A 25,952-nucleotide genomic window follows, 5' to 3' on the forward strand; every position below is an offset into this window, starting at 1 on the left:
ATACGCAAGAGTGTTCATAGCAGCCTTATTTGTAATAGCCAAAAGTTGGACAAAACCAGTAAGCTGGCTCAGTCAGTAGAAGACGCAACTTTTGATTTCAGAGTTGTAAATTAAAGCCCCACAGTGGGTGTAGAGATTATTTAAAAATAAAATCTTGGGGCATCTGGGAGGCTCAGTCGTTAAGCGTCTGCCTTCCGCTCAGGTCATGATCCCACCAAGATCCTGGGATCAAGCCTCACATCTGGCTCCCTGCTCCAGGGGAAGCCTGCTTCTCCCTCTCCCACTTCCCTGCTTGTGTTCGCTCTCTCGCTCTGTCAAATAAATAAATAAAATTGAAAAATATAAAATAAAATCTTTAGGGGCTACTGCGTGGCTCAGTACTTTATGAGTCTGCCTTCAGCTCAGGTCGAGATCTCCGGGTCTTGGGATTGAGCCCCTAGTCAGGCTCCCTGCTCATCAGTGAGCTCTCCTTCTGCTGCTCCCCCTGCTTGTGCTCTCTCTCTCTCTCTTTCTCTCATTCTCTCTCTCTCGAATGAATAAATAGAATCTTGGGGTGCCTGCTGGCTCAGTCAGTTAAGCATCTGTCTTCAGCTCAGGTCATGTACCAGAGTCCTGGGATAGAGCGCCACATCACATTGGGCTCCCTGCTCCACGGGGAGTCTGTTTCTCCCTCTCCCTCTTTCCCTAACCCTGCTTCTGCTCGCTCTTTCGCTATCTCTCTCTCTCAAATAAATGAATCTTTGAAAAAAATTTTTTTTATTTTTTTAAAGATTTTATTTATTTATTTATTTGACAGAGATCACAAGTAGGCAGAGAGGCAGGCAGAGAGAGAGGGGGAAGCAGGCTCCCCGCTGAGCAGAGAGCCCGATGTGGAGCTTGATCCCAGGACCCCGGGATCATGACCTGAGCAGAAGGCAGAGACTTTAAACCACTGAGCAACCCAGGCACCCCAGTAAATCTTTGAAAAATTAAAAATAAATAAATAAAGTCAGGTGGTTTTTTTTTTTTTTTTAAGTTAGAAAAAAATAAAATATTTTAACCAAATATTTGGGGCACCTGGGAGGCTCAGTGGGTTAAACGGCCAACTCTTGGTTTTGGCTTGGGTCCTGATCTCTGGGTCATGGATTAAACCCCATGTCAGGATCTGCTCTCAGCTGGGAGTCTGCTTGAGATCCTCTCCCTCCCTCTGCCTGTCCCCCTGCTTGTGTTCTCACTCTCTCTCTCTCTAAAATATATAATCTTACAAATAAAAAACAAATACTTTAAAAAGGTTAATCTTATGTCAATTTTATCATAATTTTTAAATAAATAAAAATGTAAAACTCAGTGGACATACTTAACAAACAAGCAAAAGATCGTATTTTTCCTTTGGAATAAAGAGAGAACTTTCTAAAAGGAAATAAATAGACTTTTCAAGTTTCTGGCAACCCTGGCTGGCTCAGTAGGAAGACCATGCCACGACGCTTGATCTCAGGGTCATGAGTTTCAGCCCCACGTTGGGTGGTAGAGATCACTTACACATAAAATCTTAAACAAATAATCAATCAATCAATCAATAAAATTAAAGTTTCTGGCATCCCTAAACCTACCAAGTTGCTTTTTTTTTAAAGGCTATATAAGGTGATTTTTTTAAAGTGTGCATTGTGTTGATTTAATATGTGTATACATTGTTACATGAATATCATAATCAAGTTAACTAATACATCCACCACCTTACATAGTTACCATTTTTTTGGAAGGGCAATGGTGGTTAGATACACTCTGTTAGCAAATTTCTTTTTTTTAAAGATTTTGTTTATTTATTTGACAGATCACAAGCAGGCAGAGAGGCAGGCAGAGAGAGGAATAAGCAGGCTCCCTGAGAGCCTGATGCGGGGCTCGATCCCAGGACCCCGGGATCATGACCTGAGCCGAAGGCAGCGGCTTAACCCACTGAGCCACCCAGGCACCCTGGGCTTAGTCATCTTAAGAAACTTACAAAAGTTTATGCCCTTTGACAAATATCTCCCCACTTCCCCCACCCTGCCTACAGTCCCTGGCAAGCACTATTCCACTCTGGTTCTAGGAGTCTAACTTTTTTTTAAATTCCACGTATGAGCGAGCTCACACAGGATCTTTCTGCTTCTGGCTTATTTCACCTACCGTAACGTCCTCCAGGTTCCCCCATGTTTTTGCTTTTCAGTCCTGCTTCCAGCACCTTCCTTTCTCTCTGCCAGTCAGGTACGTTCCATGGGTTAGTGTGTGGGTACGCACAGGCTCCTCTGTGGGGCCACCTTTGCCTGAGTTCTCTGACCTTTGGCAGGCTCTCCCTGCGGTGAGCCCCGCTTTGCTGAATCTGCATTTCTGCAGACAGTCCACAAACTGATCAGGACAGGAAGCGAGGCTTCCTGGGGTCCTGAATAAGCAGAGCAGGAAGGAAATAAAGGCCACAGAACTGTCGGAGACTAAGAAGACAACTTGAAAGCAGAATCCACCCACACCTCTCAGGATAAGGCAGAGAAGAGTAAACTTTGCTATGCTTGGGTCCCCTCATCTGTGGATAGAGGCACAGACTCCAGAGCAAGACCCCAGCAGTGCCATTTCCTATGATCAAATGACCCTGGGCAAGCCCTTTGCCTCTCCCCGCTGTAATTTCCCCATCTGTAAAATGGGAATGATGAAGTAGCCTTTCCCATTGATGGCCGTGAGGATAATAGGCATCTCAATCCATAAGATTGATTAGAGTAAGTCTGTAACAGGGTTACCTCTTATTACTTTTAAAGGTTTCATTTTCTTTCTTTCTTTTTTTTTTTTTTTTAAGATTTGTTTATTTATTTATTTTTGGGAGGGAGAGAGAGATTGAGAGCTTGTGCCTGAGTTAGCGCAATGAGGGGGAGGAGCAGAGGGAGAAGCAGGCTCCCCGCTGAGAAGGGAGCCCAATGTGGGACTCAATCCCAGGATGCTGGGATCATGGCCTGAGATGAAGACAGACGCTTAACCAACTAAGCCTCCCCAGGCGCCCCCCAAAGGTTTCATTCTGAAAGTAGGGAATTTGAAAATACCCATTTATTTTCTTCCTGCCTTTCCTCTCTCCTGTTCCAGTTAATAATTAATATCAAATGAGCAAACAAACGAAGCAAACCAGAAAAACCCTGTTGGCCTACTTTTGGCATTTGCGATGGAACCAAGATTCCTTCCATAGGGAAAGGGCACCCGGATACGGTGAGGTCTGAGGACATTTTCATCCGAGCCTGTTGCAACTGGAATTGAGGGTCACAAGCCCAAGTCCCATATTCTAGTAGCTGGATGTTCAGAGTGGAGTCTGTCCTTCAGCTGACATGGCAAGAAATGTATAGTTCAGGGGCATCTGGGGGGGGGCCTCAGTGGATTAAGCAACTGCCTTCGGCTCAGTCATGATCCCAGTGTCCTGGGATCAAGCCCCACGTAGGCTTTCTGCTCAGTGGGGAGCCTGTTTCTCCCTCACCCTCTGCCCCCTACTCATGCTCACACACTTTCTGTCTCAAATAAATACATAAAATATTTAAAAATAAAAAGATAACTGTAGGGGATTTAGGGGTAGGAAAAGAATAAATGAAACAAGATGGAATCGGGAGGGAGACAAACGTTAAGAGACTCTGACTCTCACAAAAGAAACTGAGGGTTGCCGGGGGGAGGTGGGTGGGTAGGGAGAGGGTGGTGGGGTTATGGACATTGCGGAAGGTATGTGCTTTGAAGTGTGCAAACCTGGTGAGTCACAGACCTAATACCCCTGGGGCTAATAATACATTATATGTTAATAAAAAATAAAAAATTTAGAAAAAAATAAAAATAAAAAGATAAAGAAAAAATGTACAGTTCAGGGATGAATCCTTATGGGGCAAGCCTGGTCTTTAGAAGTGTAAGGAGGTCCTGGGAAAAGTGCCCACTCAGAGATGGATAGCTTAGGTCTGGAGAAGCCGTGAGACCTTGGACTGATTATCATTTTCCTGGACCTTCCTGCCTATCAAGCTGGGGTGTTGGAGGGGGGCCTGCCTCCTTCAGTTGGTGGACCATGTGACTCTTGATCTCAGGATTGTGAGTTCAAGCCCCACATGTGGTGTGGAGTTTACTTAAATTTTTTTTTTTGTAATAAGGGGGCGCCTGTGTGGCTCAGTGGGTTAAGCCTCTGCCTTTGGCTCAGGTCATGATCCCAGGGTCCTGGGATCGAGCCCTACATCAGGCTCTCTGCTCAGCAGGGAGCCTGCTTCCTCCTCTCTCTCTGCTGCCTGTCTGCCTACTTGTGATCTCTATCTGTCAAGTAAATAAATAAAATCTTAAAAAAAAAAAATAAGGATCCTACTCCTCTAATTACACCACCAAAAAAAAAAAAAAAAAAAAAAAAAAAAGGAAAGGTATTAATAAAGTTTTTTTTAAAAAACCAGATTGAAAAAAAAAAAAAAAAAAAGCCCCTAAAGTCCTTTTAAAAAAACAAAACAAAACAAAAAACACAGTGTGTTTTAATTATAAATCAAACTTCGCTTCAAGGGAAAAAACAACCTTTAGGCTTTTTCTGTTCTACTTAATTGTAATCTTTCTCTCCCGCAGGTAACTCTTCAGAAGAAAGGTACCATGTTCCTCAAACTTTTTATCTAAGGCCAGTTATCAAGAGAAAGCTTGCTGGGAGCTGATTTCCCATTTTCACATAAAGTCACTGCAAAGAAAGAAAGCTCCCTGTTCAAACATCTTGAGTAAATTTCTTCTGCCATTTCTGATGCTATAGGGTTAATCCAGTACGAGAAGAGTGACAAAGTGCAGGGATTTTTTTTTTTTTTTATGGATTCCACATTCATAACCAAGTACTTGGCAATCTACCCTCTCATATGTTGTGAAACAAAAATGTGTTGCCTTCAGTGTGTTTTTAATAGGCCAAGCAGTTTATTTGATGACAATGCTTGGGTCTGGACTCAGAGACACCAGAACTTTCCCACTGTGTTGTCATTACTTTGGTTAGTATCTTGGTTTCCTTCTGCCTTTCTAAAGAACCATCTGGGGGACTCAGGAGAGTGAATTCCTGAGGCCCTTGACCATGACCGAAACTCTTCAAAGGAATTCGCATCCAGCCCTGCAAAATATTTTGCAAAACTTGCAAGAATTCACCAGTTTTAGATTTTGAAATTACTGGCACAGGCAAGCGTCTGCAATCGTGAAATTCTCATGAGTGGGGTAAAGCAAATTTCTATAAACAAAGCAAACTCCGATCTCTGCAGCCCCCCCTTTTTTGTTTCCCTCTGCAGCCTTTTGTAGAAATATTTATACCCAAAGAAAAGGGTCCTTTTCAGCTCTAGGATGCTATAATGTAAACACTTACTATAAATGAAGTGTTCTGTGAACACACTTGCCCATTCCCTCAGAAACTTCAAGAACCTAATTTTACCCCAATGCCTCTTTTTGCTCCATAGGTTGGATGTAATATCCCTTGTGATTCTTCTCACAAGAAAGGAGCTACATCGATATTGGATGAAGGCAGTTTTTGTTTTTGTTTTTGTTTAAGGGACCTTAAAAAAACAAAAACAAGGGGCACCTGGGTGGCTCAGTGGGTTAAGCCTCTGCCTTCGGCTCAGGTCATGATCCCGGGGTCCTGGGATCGAGCCCCGCATAGGGCTCTCTGCTCAGCAGGGAGCCTGCTTCCTTTCCTCTCTCTCTGCCTGCCTCACTGCCTGCTTGTGATCTCTGTCAAATAAATAAATAAAAATCTATATAAAAAACAAAAACAAAAACAAACTTCTGGACCCAAAATCCTATAACCAGCTTTCACGGTACTCAGCCAACCTCCAAGGAGCCACAACCATGGGACCTACCATAATACACAGCCCTGGGGTTGAGCAGCCGGGCCACAGGTTGATTTCTCAGTCGTTATTAAAATTCCTACTTGCACGCAGTTAGATTTCTTTTCGGTGTGGTCTAATTTTTTTTTTTTTCCCCCAATCCTTGTGTCAAGTCTGCTCACCTGATGGTGGTTCACGGCACCAGTTAAAGCTGTTGGAACGTCAGAGGCCACAGCCCCAGAGACCAAGGAGCCAGCCTCAGACCAACTAGAACAGCTGAACTTTCTCCCTTGTCATTCCTGACGTCTCTCCCTTGCTTGGCAGCTGTCATCCCTTCTTGCTTGCCTCTCACTCTTCCTGCTTTCCTTCTCCCCCTTCCTCCCTGTGCGGCTGGAGTCTTACTTGTACCACCCCTCCTAACCAGAGGTCTGAACTGTCCTCCGTCCTACTTTCCAGAACATCCTAAGGATTGCCCCCTTTTCCTTCTCCTCTTTCGAAACATCTCCTGTCTCCCTTTACATGTCCTAGTCCACCCGCCCCCAAATCTAGTGTCCTTTATGCCACCAGGCAGTCCCTAGACGACCCCTTGAGTCTGGGTTGTCGGATATTCCTTACGGATTACGTTCTCCTTGCTTTGGAATGCAGGCTTATCACACGCCCCAACATCCATTCTCCTCCTCCTGAAATGTGGATGGAACATGCGGGCTCAGAGGCCGATTCACAGCCTCTCTTGCGGCTGTGCTGCCCTGAACAAAGAGGAGGAACCAGAACGGCTGTGTGGAATGTCTAGAAAACATCCTCAAAGGGTGGCATGGGGCACCCTTCTTTGCTCCTTCCTGGTTCCGACTGACTAGAATATGGATGCGTTGTTTGCAGCCTGAGTAGCCATAGATTGGACCAATAAGACTGGAGGTTTGGGGGGGTCTTTGGTCTCTGTTGATTGGGGGAGCCTCCCTTCTAGCCGTGGACTGATGGCCGAGGGAGAAGCTAAACTTCTATCATATTTAAGTCACTATTATTTTTCAAAGATATGTGTAGCCAAATGTACATTCCAACATATGGAATTTTTTTTTTTTTAAGATTTTATTTTTCGGGGCACCTGGGTGGCTCAGTCAGTTAAACGTCTGCCTTCGGCTCAGGTCATGATCCCAGGATCTACCTCTCCCTCTGCCTGCCGCTCTGCCTACTTGTGCTCTCCCTCTCTCTCTCTTTGTCAAATGAAATTTTAAAAATATATATATATATTTTATTCTTTTATTTGACAGAGAAAGAGAGAGAGACAGAGAGAGCAGGAACACAAGCAGGGGGAGTAGGAGAAGGAGAAGCAGGCCTCCCGCTTAGCAGGGAGCCCAATGTGGGGCTCCATTCCAGGACCCCGGGATCATGACCTGAGCCGAAGGCAGACGCTTCATGTCTGGCCACCCAGGCACCCCTAACATATGGAATTTATAAAGTCATGTTGCATATAAATCAAATTTATGTAGACCCATGCAAAAGGATGGGCCTTGCGGGGAGAACAAATATAAAGGTAAGAAATTCTAATGACTCAAAATTCTTTTCACCAGTTTTCATAGGTTTATCAGATTCCCTCAGTATCACAAATGAAGTGCAATAATATGGCCTTTATGTCCAGAGCAGAAGGTATTTTAACGTTCTATAACCTTTTCGGAGCAGGGTTTGGGGGTGCATAATTGCAGGCATAGCAACAAATTGCAAGAGTAGTACAAGGAGGGGCCCCTGGCTGGCTCTGTCAGTGGAGCAAGCGACTCTTGAGTTCAAGGTTACGAGTTTATTTATTTATTTTTTTAAAGATCTTACTTATTTATTTGACAGAGAGAGAGAGCACAAGCAGGGGAAGTGGGAGAGAGAGAAGCAGGATCCCCAAGGAACAGGGAGCCCGACCTGACCTGGGATCATGACCTGAGCCAAAGGAACTTAACCAACTGAGCCACCCAGGTAGCCCCTGGGGTCATGAGATTAAGCCCCACATTATAAATAAATAAACAAACAAACAAGTACAAGGAACTATCATACAACCTTCACTCACATTCCTCAAATGTTAACATTAAAAAAAAAAAAGAAGTTAACATTTTACTACATTCACTTTATCATTCTCTGGATGTCAATTTTTTTCCTGAAATATCTGAGAGTAAGTTACAGACACGCTGTCCCTTTACCAGTAAATACTTTAAGTTGTATCTCCTAAAAATAAGGCTTATGTGACAACATAACCACAGTAAGATTATCGAAATCAAAACATTAACACTTGTGCAACACTATTACGTAACCAATAGACTTTTCTCAGTTTTTACCAGTTGCCCAGGTAAAGGCTTTTATGACAAAAGATAATCCCAAATCCCATGTTGCGGTTTCCATTCCGCTTTAATCTGGAAAAAATTCTGTCCTACCCTGTCTTTCATAGCCTTGACATTTTTGAGGAGTTGGTTATTTTGTGACATGTCCCTCCGGTTGAGAACATCCAATGCTTTTCTATGATTAGGTTCATAGAACTAATGTTCTATTATTCTCAGCACATCACATCAGGAGTCACACGGTAGCAATTGTCCTGTCACCCATAATGTGAACATGGGCCACTGGTTACTTTTGTGTCCACTGGGTTTCCCCACCACAAAGTTATTATTTTCTCTTCGAAAAATTAATAAATATCTCGTGGAAAGTTACCTTGAGACTAAATATCCTGCTAATTCTCCAGCTTTTCCCCACTAAGTTTAGCATTCACTGATGGTTTTTTGTTTTGTTTTGTTTTTTGTTTTGTTTTGTTTTTTAACACCACTGATGGTTCTTGTATGAATCAGTTATTACTCTGATGGTTGCCCAATAGTAATTTCATAAGTTTTTCTTTTCCAAGGACGATCAAAAAAATTTTTTTTTTAATTTTTATTTATTTGCTTTCGAACCCACTTGATTTACATACAAGAATTGAAATTTAGGGGCACCTGTGGGGCTCCTGGGTGGCTCAGTGGGTTGAGCTGCTTCCTTCAGCTCAGCTCATGATCTCAGGGTCCTGGAATCAAGTCCCGCATCGGGCTCTCTGCTCAGCGGGGAGCCTGCTTCCCTCTCTCTCTCTCTGCCTGCTTCTCTGCCTACTTGTGATCTCTCTCTGTCAAATAAATAAATAAAATCTTAAAAAAAAAAAGAAATTTAGGGGCGCCTGGGTGGTTCAGTGAGTTAAAACCTGGGCCTTGGGCTCAGGTTGTGATCCCAGGGCCCTAGGATAGAGCCCTTCCTCCAGCTCTCTGCTCAGCGGGGAGTCTGCTTCCTCCTATCTCTCTACCTGCCTCTCTGCCTACTTGTGATCTCTGTCTGTCCAATAAACAAATAAAAACTTTTTTTTCAAATAGTTTTACAATCCACATTTTTCTTTCTTTCTTTCTTTTTTTTTTTTGTTATATTTTATTTATTTATTGAACAGACAGAGATCACAAGTAGGCCCAGAGGCAGGCAGAGAGAGACCAGGCTCCCTGCTGAGGAGAGAGCCGGATGTGGGGCTCGATCCCAGGATCCTGGGATCCTGACCTGAGTCGAAGGCAGAGGCTTTAACCCACTGAGCCACCCAGTCACCCCTAAATAAGTAAAATCTTTAAAAAAATGAAAGAATTGAAATTTAGAACATGAAAGCAAAAATCCGGGCAAATAGTGACTGTCTCCATGAACACTGTAAATTAAAATAACTTACCCAGGGGCAAGACTACAGGAGAGAACTACAGAAGACTTAAGTAAGATCTCACTTTAAGGAAAGAAAGAATTGAAAACAAACAAATAAATAAAAATAAAAATGAAAGAAAGAACTGGCTAGGAGTCAGTCTCCCCATCCCAAGACCTTCATGGTCCCAGCACCTACCTGGGGAGGTCTCCCTCGGCATTGTGCCAAATGGGAAATACACCCACTTCCCATAATTACATCAATTGATACATATTTACATTAGCATTACGTGAGTTGGTTTTCATGGGTTCGTTGGCATTGGCATATTTTGTCAGCATTAGATTTTCAGTAAGTTTTTACAGTTTAAAGCCAATCCATTCGTTTTAGGTCTCAAATCCTTTTGTAGGCTCTTACACAGCTCATAGGAGTGAGGGTCGGCCCCTGAACTACCTAATGAATTTTTTTTTTAAAGATTTTATTTATTTATTTGACAGACAGAGATCATAAGTAGGCAGAGAGGCAGGCAGAGAGAGAGGAGGAAGCAGGCTCCCCGCTGAGCAGAGAGCCCGATGTGGGGCTCGATCCCAGGACCCTGGGATCACGACCTGAGCCAAAGGCAGAGGCTTTAACCCACTGACCTCTTTAACCCGTGCACTCTCCCTGGTGATGATGAATGTTTTAAGCTACAAGAAGTCTTACTTACTTTATCTTAGAGACAAATGTCCTTGAACAGATCAAACTTACTTCTTCAAAAAAAAAAAAAAAGTCTTATTGAGATCTACTTTACATACCATGAAATTTACCCATTCAAAGTGTACAATTCGATGATCTTTTGGACATGTATAGGGTTGTGCAACCATCAGCACTATCTAATTTTAGAACATTTCATCACTTCAGAAAGAAACCTTGTGCCCACTGAAAGTCCCTCCCCATCCTTCCCTAATCCCTGGCAACCACATAACTATTTTTGGTCTCTATAGATTTGCCTTTTCTGGACATTTCCTATAAATGGAATCATATAATAATACGTGGTCTTGGTGACTAGCTTCTTTCAACTTAGCCTAATGTTTTTGAGGTTTATCCATATTGTAGCAAGTGTCAGCATTTCATCCATTTTTTTTTTTTTTAAGATTTTATTTGTTTATTTGACAGAGAGAGACAACGAGAGAGGGAACACAAGCAGGGGGAGTGGAAGAGGGAGAAGCAGGCTTCCCACCCAGCAGGAACCCGATGCAGGGCTCGATCCCAGGACCCTGGGATCATGACCTAAGCCAAAGGCAGACGTTTAATCACTGAGCCACCCAGGTGCCCCATTTCATTCATTTTTATTACTGATTAGTATTACAGAGGATGGCTAGAACACATTTTCTTTGCCCATTCCCCCAGTTGCTGGGCAGTTGGGTTGTTGCCACCCTTTGCCTATTGTGAGCAATGCTGCCGTGAACATTTTGTGCAAGTCTCTGTGTGCATATATATTTTTATTTGTCTAGGAATGGAATTTCTGGGTCATGTGCGAACATTTAGAGAAACTGCCAAACTGTTTTCCACAGTGATTGCACCATTCCTGCCAGCAGTGAATGAGGGTTCCGCTTTCTCTACATCCTTACCCACACTTGCTCTGTATTTTATTCCAGCCATCCTCGTGGATAGAAAGTGGTAGTTCATTGTGGTTTTAATCTGCATCTCCCTAATGACTAATGATGTTGAACATCTTTTCATATGCTTTTGGTCATTTGTGTATCTTCTTTGAGAAAGATTTATTCAAATCCTTTGCCCATTTTTTAAAAATTTTATTTATTTATTTGACAGAGCTCATAAGACAGAGATCACAAGAGAGGCAGGTGGAGAGAGACAGGAGGAAGCACGCTCCCCGCTAAGCAGAAAGTCCGATGTGGGGCTCGATCCCAGGACCCTGAGATCATGACCTGAGCAGAAGGCAGAGGCTTAACCCACTGAGCCACCCAGCCGCCCCCAAAATATTTTATTTTTGAGTACACTCTACACCCAATGTGGGGCTCAAACTCACAGCCTCAAGATCACCAGTCACTTGCTCCACTGACTGAGCCAGCCAGGCACCCCTGAACTCTTCCTTTTATTGTTTGTACTTTTGGTGTCATAGCTAAGAAGTCATTGCCTCCGCAGGATCGTGAAGATTTATTCCTATGTTTTATTCTAAGAGTTTTATCATTTTGCCTCTCACATTTAGGCTTACACCCCAGTTTGAGTTAATGTTTGTGTAGAGTCCTAGATATGAGTTCAACTTAATTCTCGTACATGTAGATATTCAGTTGTCCTGGCAACATTTGTTGAAAAGACTATTCATTCCCCCAAGACTTGTCCAGGCATCTGAATCTTACAGGGGTCCTAAAAGCCAAATCTAATGGCAGGATCTGAACATCAGGACAAAGTGGTTGTTTCCAGGAATGATGTCACTGCTGATGCTTTTGAACACCAGTCCTGCAGAGCTCGCAGACAGTAATCCCGCGGGAAGGGTAGCGGCTTTCCACTTCCCAAGGCGGCCACAAAGATTTCTGGTTTTTTTTTTCGATCACCAGTGGTATTCCATTTTTTCTTGGCATTGTGCATGTTGGTTTCCAGTTCCATCATCACCTTGACGGTGATCATCGTGATGGACTCTAAGAATTACCCACAGAGTAGCACGGTGTATAACCGTCAGGACCTGGAACCATTAGGTCCAAGCTCAGGGAGCCACCACGGCCACCAGGGACCACCACTGGTTTGTGTATAAGCACGCCAGCATTTCCTGAAGCAATTTTGCAAAAGTCAGGGAGGCTACTGTAACAGGTTGAAAGAGCATGGTTGAAAAAGTGAGAGCTCAGAGCAGCTAAAATTTGGGCACTTATTTAATGATTCCCTATGTACTTTGTGTATGTGTACAGTGTGCAGTGGGGGCCCCGTGCACTCTTCCTGGTGATGCAACCTGTCACGACCTAGGATACAAACGGGAGGAAACCAGCTGGATACACCAGGGTCAGGAATTTGAGCTGGAACTTGAGGCCAAAAGAGCATAGATGGGCCAAAGCCAAACCCAGGAGTGAAACAAAGATATCTATCAGGAGCCAAATGTCGGGATCCAGGAAGGCAGGGCACAACAGGGACACTGAGTGTAGACAAGAGCATAGTAAGAAAGAGACACTTGAGACAGAAACCAAGGATAACATTGTGACTGGGAGTCTCGGTGATCTTGTAGTAGGATATAGAGGAAAACTGGGTGATTTTCCAGCTGACCAGCCTTTTAGAAAACGGCAGAGAGATGCTTGGTTCTGCATTCCAGAAAGGTGGGCTCCTGGCACAGTGGGGCTGAAAATTGGTGCAGGAGACAGCTGCTAACACAAGGCACATGTGTGGCGAGTGCCATTACCTCACACCGAACAACGGAAACTTGGAGGGAGAAGCTACTGTCACAGGGTAAGACAGATTCTGCTCTCAGGAAGCTGAGAAGACCACTGGCTTAGACTATTTCAGGGGTGAGGGCACCTGGCAGGCTCATTCAACAGAGCATGTGACGCTTGATCTCAGGGTCATGAGTTCAAGCCCCATGTTGGGTGTAGAGTTTACTTATTTGTTTGTTTGTTTGTTTTTAAGATTTTATTTATTTGAGGGCACCTGGGTGGCTTAGTTGGTTAAGCAACTGGCTTCAGCTCAGGTCATGATGAAGTCCCACATCAGGCTCCCTGCTCAGCAGGGAGTCTGCTTCTCTCTTTGACCTCCCCCTCTTGTGCTCTCTCGCTCTCTCTCAAATAAATAAATAAAAGCTTTTAAAAAAGAGTTTAGGGGTGCCTGGCTAGCTCAGTGTTTTAAGCCTCTGCCTTCGGCTCAGGTCATGATCCCAGGGTCCTGGGATTGAGCCCCACATCAGGCTCTCTGCTCAGCGGGGACCCTGCTTCCCCTTCTTTCTCTCTGCCCGCCTCTGCCTACTTGTGATCTCTGACTGTCAAATAAATAAATAAATCTTAAAAAAAAAAAACCTCTTACCGAGAACAAGGACATATCAATACATCACTTTCCAGAGGGTCCCAAAGACCCAGGCAACTGGCCACACTCCACGTTGAGGATCTTTGTAGGTAGAGAAGAGATTCTCTAAGAGGATGGTACTGTTCCCCATGAGACTTTTGAAATCTGTAGGGACATTTTTTATTTTCATTATCAGTGGGGAATGGTTGGAAAATCATTTAATGATTGGAAACCAGGGATGGCAGACATCCCGCAATATGCATGGTAACACGGGATTTTCAAATACCCCACTGGATATTCACAGAGGCAAAAATGATCATGTAGGTATTAATTATGTAGTTATCTATCTCAGCCTATGAACCTGACTGCTTTACATTATAATCTCAGGGTATCTTATCTTATTTTCATTAAACATAAAGGTTTTGGGGAATCCAGCTGTCGTATAAATTCAGGGACAATGGTGCTACGTCTTGTATAAGTGTGTTAGTCCATTTGGGCTGCTATAACAAAATACCGTAGGGGTGCCTGGCTGGCTCGGTCAGTAGAGCATGTGATTCTTGATCTCGGGGTTGTGAGTTCAAGGCCCACATTGGGCGCAGAGTTTACTTTTAAAAATTACCATAGGGCTCCTGCCTGGCTCAGTGGGTTGAGCCTCTGCCTTGGGCTCAGGTCATGATCTCAGGGTCCTGGGATCGAGCCCCACATGGGGCTCTCTGCTCAGCAGGGAGCCTACTTCCCCACCTCTCGCTGCCTGCCTCTCTGCCTACTTGTGATCTCTGTCTGTCAAGTAAATAAATAAAATCTTTTTAAAATAAATAAATAAAATTTAAAAATAAAAAATTACCATAAACTGAATGGTTTATAAACAACAGAAATTTCTTTCTCACGGTTTTGAAGTCTGGAAGTCCAAGATCAAGATGCCTGCGTGGTTGGGTTCTGGTGAAGGCTGTCTCTCGGGTTGCAGACTGTCAGCTTCTCCTTCTCCTTCTCCTTCTCCTAATACCATCACCTTGGGCATTTGGTCTTCAATGGACTCCAACTTACAACCCCAAGATCAAGAGTTGCATGCTCTACTGACAGAGCCAGCCAAGAGCCCCCATTGATATTATTTTATTGTAAATGACTTATCATTTAATTCTCCTTTATATTAGGGCTTTATATTGTGGGGTTCTGTTCTGGGAGTTCTGTATGTAAGTATGTTGTTTTATGTATGAATTTCATGTCAGGAGAACAGAAGGCATTACAAAAGATTTGGTTAAAAGGAAGGCACTGGGTCTGATCCAGTTGATAACAACTAAGCCAGAGAAGGATATGGTTCCCAACTACCCACCCTTTCCCACTCAAGGGGACTTTGGGTGTGTTCCTAAACCCTTCCCAAAGAGGTGCTCATACACTAAGTAGCATTGAATATGTATTTGGTTTACAGAAGGGCCAGCAAAGTTACCCAGAGCAGGCAAAGGGTAGCTCCTTTGTCCAAGATCCCCTCCAGTTATCAGCAACCCCATCTTCAGGGATCATTAGCAGCAAAGAGCACCCCACCCCCAAGGGTGAGCACACAACCAGGAAGACCTGCCCAATCACCAGCTCCACAAAGAACCGCTAGAGTCACCACTAGAGAACAAAGCACAGCCTGGAGGGGGCTGGGGTCCATGAATGCAAATAGACTTTGCCCTTCCCTCTTCTCCCAGGGAAGTATCCTTCATTCTTTTGGGCAGCCATTCAGGTTTTCCAAGAGCCACCGCAAGTCCTAGTGTCCACGATCCTCATGCTGATTCTTACCACTTCTGTCCTTTCCCCTTCATCCAATTTCTCGCCTATGTAGATTTTCTCTGACATCTTCCTGAGCTCATTCTCCCCAGCCTCATCTTCTTGCCAACCAGGACGGCCAACTCACCCCCTTCAAATCCTGGCTTAGGGTGTGATTTTAAGTTTTAAGTCCAAACTTGCTTCCTACTTCATTCTTTCTCAAGACCCAACACCCGTTCCCCTTTGCACCAGGAGCCAGAGAATGGGCCTGACCCACCCCTGCTCAGGACCCAGCTTCACTCTTGTTCCTTTGCCCTCTAACTGCTGACCGAAGACGCCCTCCCCCACCCCAACCCTGCCTCCCAAGCTCCTGGCCTGGGCCATAATCCAGAGCTCAATTTGTCAGGAAGAGAAGGGTGGCCAGTGTCCTCACCTTTGCCTTTGCCGAGACCTGAGCCACTGACCTCAACCATCTGTCTCCTAGGTGCTCTTCTTTCAGAGGTAAGGATGGGCTCTCCCACCACCACCATGTTTTTTTCGCCTTTGCAAAGGAAATTAAGAACAACTCCTGTCTATACCCAGTCCTTATTGAAGAAGCCTAAATCAGGTACTCATCCTGCCAAGTTCTCCTCACTATTTCTCTTAGGGCAGTTCTGGGGTTTGTGATGAACCAAGGCTTGCTAGACAGTGCAAGATTATACCTGGAATTCATGCAGATTATCCCTCCTTCCTTACACCTCCAGCCCCTAATCATGAACACCTAGCCATTTGCTACATGTAAAGTACACAAAGGCAGTTAGAACCCTGAATATAATTCAGTTTCTTTTTTTTTTTTTTTCTTTCGGTAATTCAGAAATTGCCTCTGAAGTATTCTGTGATGGAGTAGAGAATTCTTTTCTTGCAAATCTTCCCCTTTTCTCTCTTCAGGCAGCCCTTGCCCTTAAACCTCCTCCCCTCTCAGTGCCCTCCCCCCACTCTCTTCCCCCATCCATCACCCTTCCTCCCAGAAATGCTCAAGCCTCCCTGGACTCCTTCTCTCTCTGTGTCTTGCAAATTTCACCAGCCTCCGGTGTCAAAAGATGCTGATGGCCTCTCCTCCTTGACCCAGTCCCTCCCGCTTGTGCAGAGCTGCAGGAGGGCTCCAGGAACTCGGTCCTTGCCGGCTTTCCCAGGGAGACGGGAAGAGCGGGCTCTGGTTTCAAAGATGGGGGCAGATTTCTCTTGGAGCTACAGCCCATTTCTCCTTCTGTATTCAAAAGCAAACACCTCTTGCCTTGATGAGGATTAATTTTCTCCCCAAACCTTCTCCTGTCTGGACGACCTAAGAAATTTGTATTCCTTCTATTAACACAGCTTTGGCTGTTTCCAGTGAACTAATCCGTTAAGCCCCAAGCTTCGAGAGCACGCACATTCTGCTTGCCCACAGTTGCATGACAAAGCATCCCACCTCAGCAGACAGTGATTGCTGGCAGGCCCAAATTGCTAGGAAGTTTCTCCCTCCTGACCACAGGTCTAGCGCCTTGGGGCTGTGGGCAAGATGGAAGTTCAGATCGCCCGGCCTCATTACAATTACAATTGTAATCCAGGCCGCTGCTCACCCCCTCCACCCACCGCCCCCACCCCACCCCCAGCCACCCGGCTGGGAGGGCCCGCGCAGAACCACTGTTTGCAAATTCTTTGAAAACTGAGTCAGCAAATGTCTGACCTAAATAGTAAATCTCTAATAAATAGAACCCCAACGACAAAAAACCACACTGATAAAACAACAACGAATCTATATTTCCAGGCTACATAATGTGATTACCTAGGTTAAGCCAGATAACCAAATTTACTACACAAATGTTCCTGTGTTGCCTTTGGGATACAGACACACTGTAAACACCCTCTCCTTCCCATTTCCAGTTCTCTTTCTTTTTAAAAATTTTTTAAGTAAGCTCCACACCCAATGTGGGACTTGAACTCACAACCTTGAGTCTAGGCTCTACTGACTGAGTCAGCCGGATGCCCCTCCCAAGTCCTCACTTTCTTCTTCTTCTTCTTTTTTTTTTTTTTTTTAGATTTTATTTATTTATTTGACAGAGAGAGTGAGAAAGGCAGCACAAGCAGGGGGGCTGGAAGAGGGAGATGCAGGCTTTCCGACAAGCAGGGAACCTGATGCGGGGCTCAATACCAGGACCCTGGGATCCTGACCTGCGCTGAAGGCAGATGCTTAACGACTGAGCCACCCGGGCACCCACAGGTCCTCAACCGAAATCAGAACCCCTATCATGAAAGCCCATGACTGGCCTTTTGATGGTTTTGGTAAAATTAAGCGAAGTATATCCTAACAGAGATAGATAATCATGCAGGCTGCTAAGCCATTTTAACTAAAAGAAATCACATGCCGCGTGCCTAGCTGGCTCAGCTGGGAGAGCATGCAACTCTTTATTTTGGGGTTGTGAATCCCAGCCCCACCTTAGGTGTAGAGATTACATTTAAAAAATTTTTAAATAGAGAAATCATATGAAACTGTATCTACAAACCCAATATTTTCAAGGCCATGAAATCTTTCCATTTGGCGATTTTTTCAGCTTATCACATTTGAGTAATTGTACTGACGTTTATTTATTTATTTATTCATGCGCGTAATCTCTACACCCAACGTGGGGCTCGAACTTAGGACCACATGATCAAAAGCCACCCTCTCTACAGACTGGGCCAGCCAGGTACCCCAATCAATTGTATTTTTGTGTCAGGTGCCAGTTAGCTGGTGCCCAACCCTATCCTTGGATGTACAAAATCACCAATAAACATTGGCTTTATCATTTAAAAAAAAAAATTCATTGGAGGGAAATGGTAATCTATAGGGCAATCAGAACTGTGATTCATATGGCCTGATTTATTTGGGGGTTTTTGGTCTTTGGGTTTTTGTTTTGTTTTGTTTTGTTTCAGAATCCAATCCCAAACCCAATGTGCAAACAACACATAAAAAGACTGTCTTTAGGGGCACCAATGTGGCTCAGTGGGTTAAAGCCTCTGCCTTTGCCTCAGGTCATGATCCCAGGGTCCTGGGATCAAGCCCCACATTGGGCTGTCTGCTCAGCGGGGAGCCTGCTTCCCTTCCCCCTTTCTCTCTCTGCCTGCCTCTCTGCCTACTTGTGATCTCTGTCTGTCAAATAAATAAATAAATAATCTTAAAAAAAAAAAAAAAAAAGACTGTCTTTAAGGGATCTCTTGCTTCTGCCCTTTTTCCTACAGAAACTACAACCAAAGTCCAAGATGTAAGGAACAGCCTGGAAACCCAGATTCTCCAGGAAAAAAGCTTGGTACACCTGCCTTGATTTTAAAATGCCTTATCCACACTTCCCACCAACCGTCATTGCTCCCCTCCACCGACCACATAACCTTTTAACTAAAAGGCTGGCAAAGAAATTAAACTACATCACAAGAAGTCTGTTCAACAAAACTACAACTGAGTAAAAAAAAAAAAAATTAAGATTGATTCACTCATTTGTCAGAAATAGAGAAACAGTACAAGCAGGGGGAGCCTCAGGCAGAGGGAGAAGCAGGCTCCCCGCTGAGCAGGGAGTCCAAGGCTAGTCTCCATCCCAAGACCCTGGAATCATGACCTGAGCCAAAGGCAAGCACTTAACCCACTGAGCCACCCAGGCACCCCAGGTTCACAATTTTTAAGTTGGCCATTCTTTTCATTGCCTTTCTAAAGCTCCAGTCTTGGAAAGATCATTTGGCAGTTAGCAGCTGTGAACACGCATTTTAAGTTTCAAGATTATACAACACACCCAAGAGGTTATTATGATTATTATAAGCAGGATAATTTCCAACATTTGAAGTATACTTCGCAGCCATGGTCTCCAAGATCCAAACCAACCAAAATTAAATAAGTCAGGTAAATGTCAGCCTTCGGCTCAGGTCATGATTCCAGTATCCTGGGATCAAGCCCTGCGTCAGGTTCCTTGCTCAGCGAGGAGCCTGCTTCTCCCTCTGCCTGCTCCTTCCCTTGCTTGTGCTCTCTTTCTCTCTCTGACCAATAAATAAATCTTAAAAAAAATTTTTTTAATGTTATTTATTTATTTGACAGACAGAGATCACATGTAGGCAGAGAGGCAGGCAGAGAGAGAGAGAGGGAGAAGCAGACTCCCCGCTGAGCAGAGAGCCCCATGTGGGGCTCGATTCCAGGACCTTGGGATCATGACCTGAGCCGAAGGCAGAGGCTTTAACCCGCTGAGCCACCTAGGCGCCCCTTAAAAAAAATTTTTAAGCAAGTCAAAGAAAGACCCTGCTGAAGAAGTCATCTAAAAAAAAAAAAAAAAAAAAAAAAGATTTTATTTTTAGTAATCTCTACCCCCAACATGGGGCTCAAACTCACAACCCCAAGATCAAGAGTCACATGCCTTCCGACTAAGCCAGCCAGGTGCCCTAAGAAGTCCCCTAGTAAGCCAAGTGGTTTGCCCCGTGATCTTATGTAACTGAGTTCTAATTCCCCCCGCAATGTTCATTCAGGTCCAGCCGGCTATGTTGGACAGCTCAAAGATGCTCAAGGTCTAGCTTACGATGGAGAATGACTCCGTCTAAGGGTTTGGGCTGGGCTGCTATCATCTCAGCAACAGAGTTTGCAACATCTCCAAGAGTTAAGGAGAGGTTTCTTTTCTTTCTTTTTTTTTTTTTTTTAAGATTTTATTTATTTATTTGACTGACAGAGATCACAAGTAGGCAGAGAGAGAGGAGGAAGCAGGCTCCCTGCTCCCAGGGTCCTGGGATCTTGACCTGAGCCAAAGGCAGAGGCTTTAACCCACTGAGCCACCCAGGCGCCCCTATTCTCATTTATTCCTAATCAGAGAAGATGGCCCTGCCAAAGGAAGGGAATTTTGCGTCACGAATGCCTGCTGGTGTAATTCCTCTCTGACTCAACAATGTAAATTCAGGGGCATGGACCAGGGAGATGTTTTAGTTTATTTGTGGAAAGTTGAGGGCAGCTGTGCACCAGCTACCTAGGCATTCACAGGCACAAGGAGAATGGCAAACACCACCAAGATAAACCCTGTGGGATACCAGTCGCATTCACTTAGGGGGCACCATAATGGATCCACTGGCACAGACTGCTGCATTTGCCTGTTCAAGCCAAGGGTCAGTTTCCCCCCAGCTTGAAATAAAAAAGCTATTCTTGAGGCGCCTGAGTGGCTCAGTCATTAAGCGTCTGCCTTCGGCTCAGGTCACAGTCTCAGGGTCCTGGGATCAACTCCCTGCTCAGCGGGAAGCCTGCTTCTCCCTCTCCTACTCCCCCTGCTTGTGCTTCCTCTCTCACTGTCTCTCTCTCTGTGTCAAATAAATAAATAAAATATTTAAAAAAATAAAAAGCTATTCTTAAAAACAAAAAACAAACAAACAAAAAAACTGTTCTAAATTCCAGAGGTTACCCCGCCTTCGCAAGGGCCTGGGAGATCCAGATGATGGTATTATCTTCCCAGGCCAGTGCCAGGGTAAGGAAAGCAGGAGAAGAAAGGGTTTCATGTGTGGTTTACGTATGAAGTCTTGGGGAAAAGCCATCTACCTCGGTGTTAGCCACTTCTCTCCCAGGACAATTGGATTTGGATTTAGATTTGGATTTCTAGGTCTCCAGTGTTTGTCCAGGACCACATATCAGGCAGAGCCTTCTTCAGCTGTGAGAAAGATACTCAAGCTTCAACTCTCTGAACTTTGGCTGCCATCTGAGTAGTGGGGAGGACCTGGCATAGTCCTTTCCAAGGAGATTCAAAGGCAGTCTTTGTTCTAAGTGACTCCAGACCAGAGGGTGGGAGAAAATTGGAAATGTTAGTTTGATGAGTCACAACCAGATATTTGAGGAAACTGAAAGAATTCAAGTTACAGGTACGTAACAACATCACAAAGGCAATTAGGATTAGAATCTAACATCTACAAAAGCGCAAACGTCAGTTTCCTTTCTCAACTACTCTCAACTTTTTTATTAAAGACAGACAAGGGAGTCTCTGCCTGTTGTACATCCACCTCTTATTTTTTTTAATTAACGATTTTATTTATTTATTTGTCAGAAAGAGGGAGCATGCACAGTGGTGGGGAGCAGCAGGCAGAGGGAGAAGAAGGCGGGGATTCCCTGCTGAGCAAGGAGCCCAAGGGGGGACTCAATCCCAGGACTCTGGCTTCATGACCCGAGCCAAAGGCAGATGCTTAACTGACTGAGCCACCCAGGTGCCACAGCAACCAACTCTTGATTTCGGCTCAGGTTACAACCTCAGGGTCCTAGGACTGGACCCTGAAACCGGGCTTCCATGCCCACCGGCTCAGGAGGGGGTCTGCTTGAAGATTCCCTCTCCCTTTCCCTCAGACCCTCCCCTCTGCTCCAGTGCACCCTTGCACACTCTCTCTAAAATAAATAAATAAATAAATCGTTTTTAAAATGAGTCTTAAAATAAACAAATAAATAAATAAAGACCGAAGGTAGTCACAGTAAAACCACTTTGCTTGCATTAGACATGACCTGTTTATTTATATAAGGGCAAAAAAAAAAAAAAAAAGTGATGATTAATCATATAAGCTCTTTTTCTTTTTTAAAGATTTTATTTATTTATTTGACAGAGAGAAAAAGAGATCACAAGTAGGCAGAGCAGCAGGCAGAGGGAGAGGGAGAAGCAGGCTCTCGGCTGAGCAGGGAGCCCCGTGCAGGACTCGATCCCAGGACCCTGGGATCATGACCAGAGCCGAAGGCTGCTGCTCAACCAACTAAGCCACCCAGGTGCACCCATATAAGCTCTTTTTAACATTGCTTTGCTCGGGGTGGGGCGTGGGGTATAGATTGTTTTGCTGGAACCTTGTGAGCAAGATAACAGGCCAATTTTTCCACGGGTCCTGTAAGAGTCAACATTAGCTCCTTAAAACTGTCTGGTCCTATCTGAGTCTATACACATCTCTCTCAAATATGACTTATTTTAGGGGCACCTGGGTGGCTCAGTGGGTTAGGCCTCTGCCTTCGGCTTAGGTCATAATCCCAGTGTCCTGGGATCGAGCCCCGCATCCGGCTCTCTGCTCGGCAAGGAGCCTGCTTTGCTTCCTCTCTCTGCCTGCCTCTCTGCCTACTTGTGATCTCTGTCTGTCAAATAAATAAATAAAATCTTTAAAAAAAATATGACTTATTTTAGTCAAAACTTCGGTGATATAAACAATATTTCCATTTCCGTCTTGTCACGAGAAAATTCTTTTTTGAATTTATGTGAATAATTAATTATATTGTTATGAAAAGAATAGTTTTATTTCATTTTTTAATATTTTATTTATTTATTTGATAGAGAGAGAGAGATCACAAGCAGGCAGAGAGAGGGGTGGAAGCAGGCTCCCTGCTGAGTAGAGAGCCCCATGCGGGGCTCAATCCCAGGGCCCTGGGATCATGACCTGAGCCGAAGGCAGAAGTTTAACCCACTGAGCCACCCAGGCACCCCAAAAGAATATTTTTAAAAATATGTATTTAAGAGTTTCTGAATTTGGGGGGCGCCTGGGCAGCTCAGCCATTAAGCATCTGCCTTCGGCTCAGGTCATGATCCCAGTGTCCTGGGATCGAGCCGGGCATCAGGCTCCTTGCTCAGCAGCAAGCCTGCTTCTCCTTCTCCCACTTCCCCTACTTGTGTTCCCTCTCTCGCTGTTTGTTTTTCTCTCTGTCAAATAAATAAATAAAATTTTTAGGGAAAAAAAAAGAGAGTTTCGGAATTTCGGGAGCACCCGGGTGGCTCAGTCCGCTGCTGTCTGACACTTGATTTCGGCTGCGGTTGTGATCTCGGAGTTGTGGGATTAAGCCCCATATGGGGCTCTGAGAATCTGCTTAAGATTCTGTCTTCTTCTCCCTCTGCCCCTCTCGCTTGTGCTCTCTCTCAATCAAACAAATGAATTAAATTTTTTTTTAAAAGTCACATGCTCTACCAACTGAGCCAGCCCCGCAGCCCAAAAGTTCGTTTACTTTTATATCAAATACACTTCAGTTAAAAAAAAAAATCAACTCATTTACTTAATTAAATTCATTCCAATCGTAACCACACATAAAATTCCTTTCTTTTACTATTTTTAGTAATTTTAATTAAAAACATTATAATTTTTAACCCTGAGAAGCTTTTAGTTTCTAGTGAAATCTAAGAAGCAAACAATTATGAACTATCTTTTACATTAGCATTCTATGGATTGGCACCCATAAAAATATTTTTTGTAATTTCTAGAAATTTATTATTTTTCACAGACAATTTCTCAGCGTGCGTAAAACACATTTACTAATAGACCTAAATATCCTCAGTTTCTCAGTAGAAGGAAATTTGAAACATAGATAAACCTAGCAATTAATGTTTCAGTATTTTATCTTTTTTGGACATGATCTGGATATTTACTGAATTTAACTTGACTCATCATTTCATTTAAACTGACAAAACTTTAAGGTTTCAGGTTACCAAAAAGATTTGGGAAACTACCTTAAAAGTTCACCTAAAAAATGTATATCCCAAAATAAATAAATAAATAAAATTTAAACATTAAATTAAATTAAAAAATGGAAAAGGGGCGCCTGGGTGGGTCAGTCAGTTAAGCATCTGCCTTCGGCTCAGGTCATGATCTCAGGGTCCTGAGAATTGAGCCCCAAGTGCTTGGGATGGGAATCCCTGGTCAGTGGGGAGTCTGCTTCTCCTTCTTCCTCTTCCTCTGTCCCTCCCCGCTACTTAAATGTTCTCTCTCTCTATACTAAATAAATAAATAAATAAATACACTTTTAATCTTACTTCTATTTTATTTACTTGTTCTTAACAATTATATTTATGTCTTTTTTGAAAATTTTATCAAACCAATTAATTTTTCTTACTCCCAAATTTGGTATCAGAGATAGCATGAACTTACTTGATTAATGAACCCAGGTAGGATAAAACTTGCATTACATTATTATATATTGTTATATAATAATATTACATATGTTCTATATTATATACATGCATTATATTCAATGTTGATAACTCTAAAAAAATGCCTATAGTTAATTGGCCTCCCAAATTAAATTAGATTTAATATTGGATATTGTCCCAGATCATGTGAGTCTGAAAAGCATTTGGGTCAGTTTTTATTACATTTTTGAGAATTTTTGTGAATACTCAATTTATATGTGCTTGTTTGTTTAAGCCAGTTAAATATACCTCTTTTTTTTTTAAGATTTTATTTATTTATTTGATAGAGATCACAAGTAGGCAGAGAGGCAGGCAGAGAGAAAGGAAGGGAAGCAGACTCCCTGCTGAGCAGAGAGCCCTATGGAGGGCTCGATCCCAGGACCCTGGGACCATGACCTGAGCAGAAAGCAAGGCTCAAACCACTGAGCCACCCAGGCGCCCCTAAATATACCTCTTTTACAAATTAACGTTAATAATACCATCCAGAGGGAGCAAATACATACATACATATATAGATATAGATAAATCTATATATATTTATATATCATACAGACGGTCGGAAACAGAGATGTCACAGCTTCAGTACACTTAAGCTTTCCCATTAGGCCAAGTGACCTACTGCAATCCCTGCCTTTTTTTTTTTTTTTTTTCTGCTGAGAATGACCTCCCTAAAGTTTTTACTTTAATATTTACATCTCAAATGCACAGGGAAGAAGGCAAGTTGCAAGACTTGTAGTAAGATAGGGGTGCCTGGGTGGCTCAGTCAGTTAAACCTCTGCTGTGGGCTCAGGTCCTAATCCCAGAGACCTGGGTTCAAGCCCCTTATAGGGTTTAGTTTTGTTTTTTAAGATTTTATTTATTTATTTGACAGACAGAGATCACAAGTAGGCAGAGAAGCAGGCAGAGAGAGAGAGGAGGAAGCAGGCTTCCCGCTGAGCAGAGAGCCCGATGCGGGGCTCCATCCCAGGACCCTGGGATCATGACCTGAGCAGAAAGCAGAGGCTTTAACCCACTGAGCCACCCAGGCGCCCCCACTCGTAGGGTTCTTGTTCAGTGAGGCACCTGCTTCTCCTTATCCCCCTTGCCCTGCCCCACCCCTTACCCCTCCCCCTGCATGTGCTTTCTCTCTCTCTCCAATAAATGCATAAAATCTTTAAAAAAAAAAAAAAAAGACTTGTAGGAAGATAAATAGGGGAAGTTTGGGGATTGGTGAAAAATGAATATATAACATTTGACCTGCCTCTAGACCTGCATTTTTAGTTTTGCAAAGAAATATAAGTTAGGACAGTTGTTCTAGATTCCTCGAAGGGCTAGGGTTGCAACTGAAATGACATGGTAAGTTGATTCACCCATAAATCCTTTTACAATGGCTGCAGAAGTCTTTTCTTTCCCTCTGGGTTCCTAATTTTATTTTAACTTAAGAAAGAGTGCCTAAAAAGAATTTTGTCAGGCTCCTGTAATTCGGCCAATCCCTGACCACAGGACGCCACTGTACTTTTCAGTTGGGAAAACAGTAAATATTCCTGACGGCATCAAATACCCCTCGGACTCCAGAGGCGTCCCCGAGGAAGGTGCAGAAGGGATTTTATTTTGCCCTTCTTCCCAGCCGCTACACACAAAGATCTGGAAGAGAGACTCTGGCAAGAATTCTCACCCTTGGCCAGCTTCTGCCAGCTTTCCAGGATCCCATCTGTAGCTCTGGTATTTACCAGAGTTTGGCAAGGGTTTTCACTATTTTTAATTTTAGTTTTCCCTTGCTTGTTTAAGAGAGTAACATAGAAGCTTACCAGAAAATCCTTCAGAGTCCCAGCAACTTTGGGAGGGGCCCGTAAGTGGGGGCCTTCTTCTAGGGAAGGTCATTAATGG

This window comes from Lontra canadensis, unplaced genomic scaffold, assembly GCF_010015895.1.
Source record: "Lontra canadensis isolate GAN:19392208 unplaced genomic scaffold, GSC_riverotter_1.0 scaffold41, whole genome shotgun sequence".
Taxonomy (NCBI): Eukaryota; Metazoa; Chordata; class Mammalia; order Carnivora; family Mustelidae; genus Lontra; species Lontra canadensis.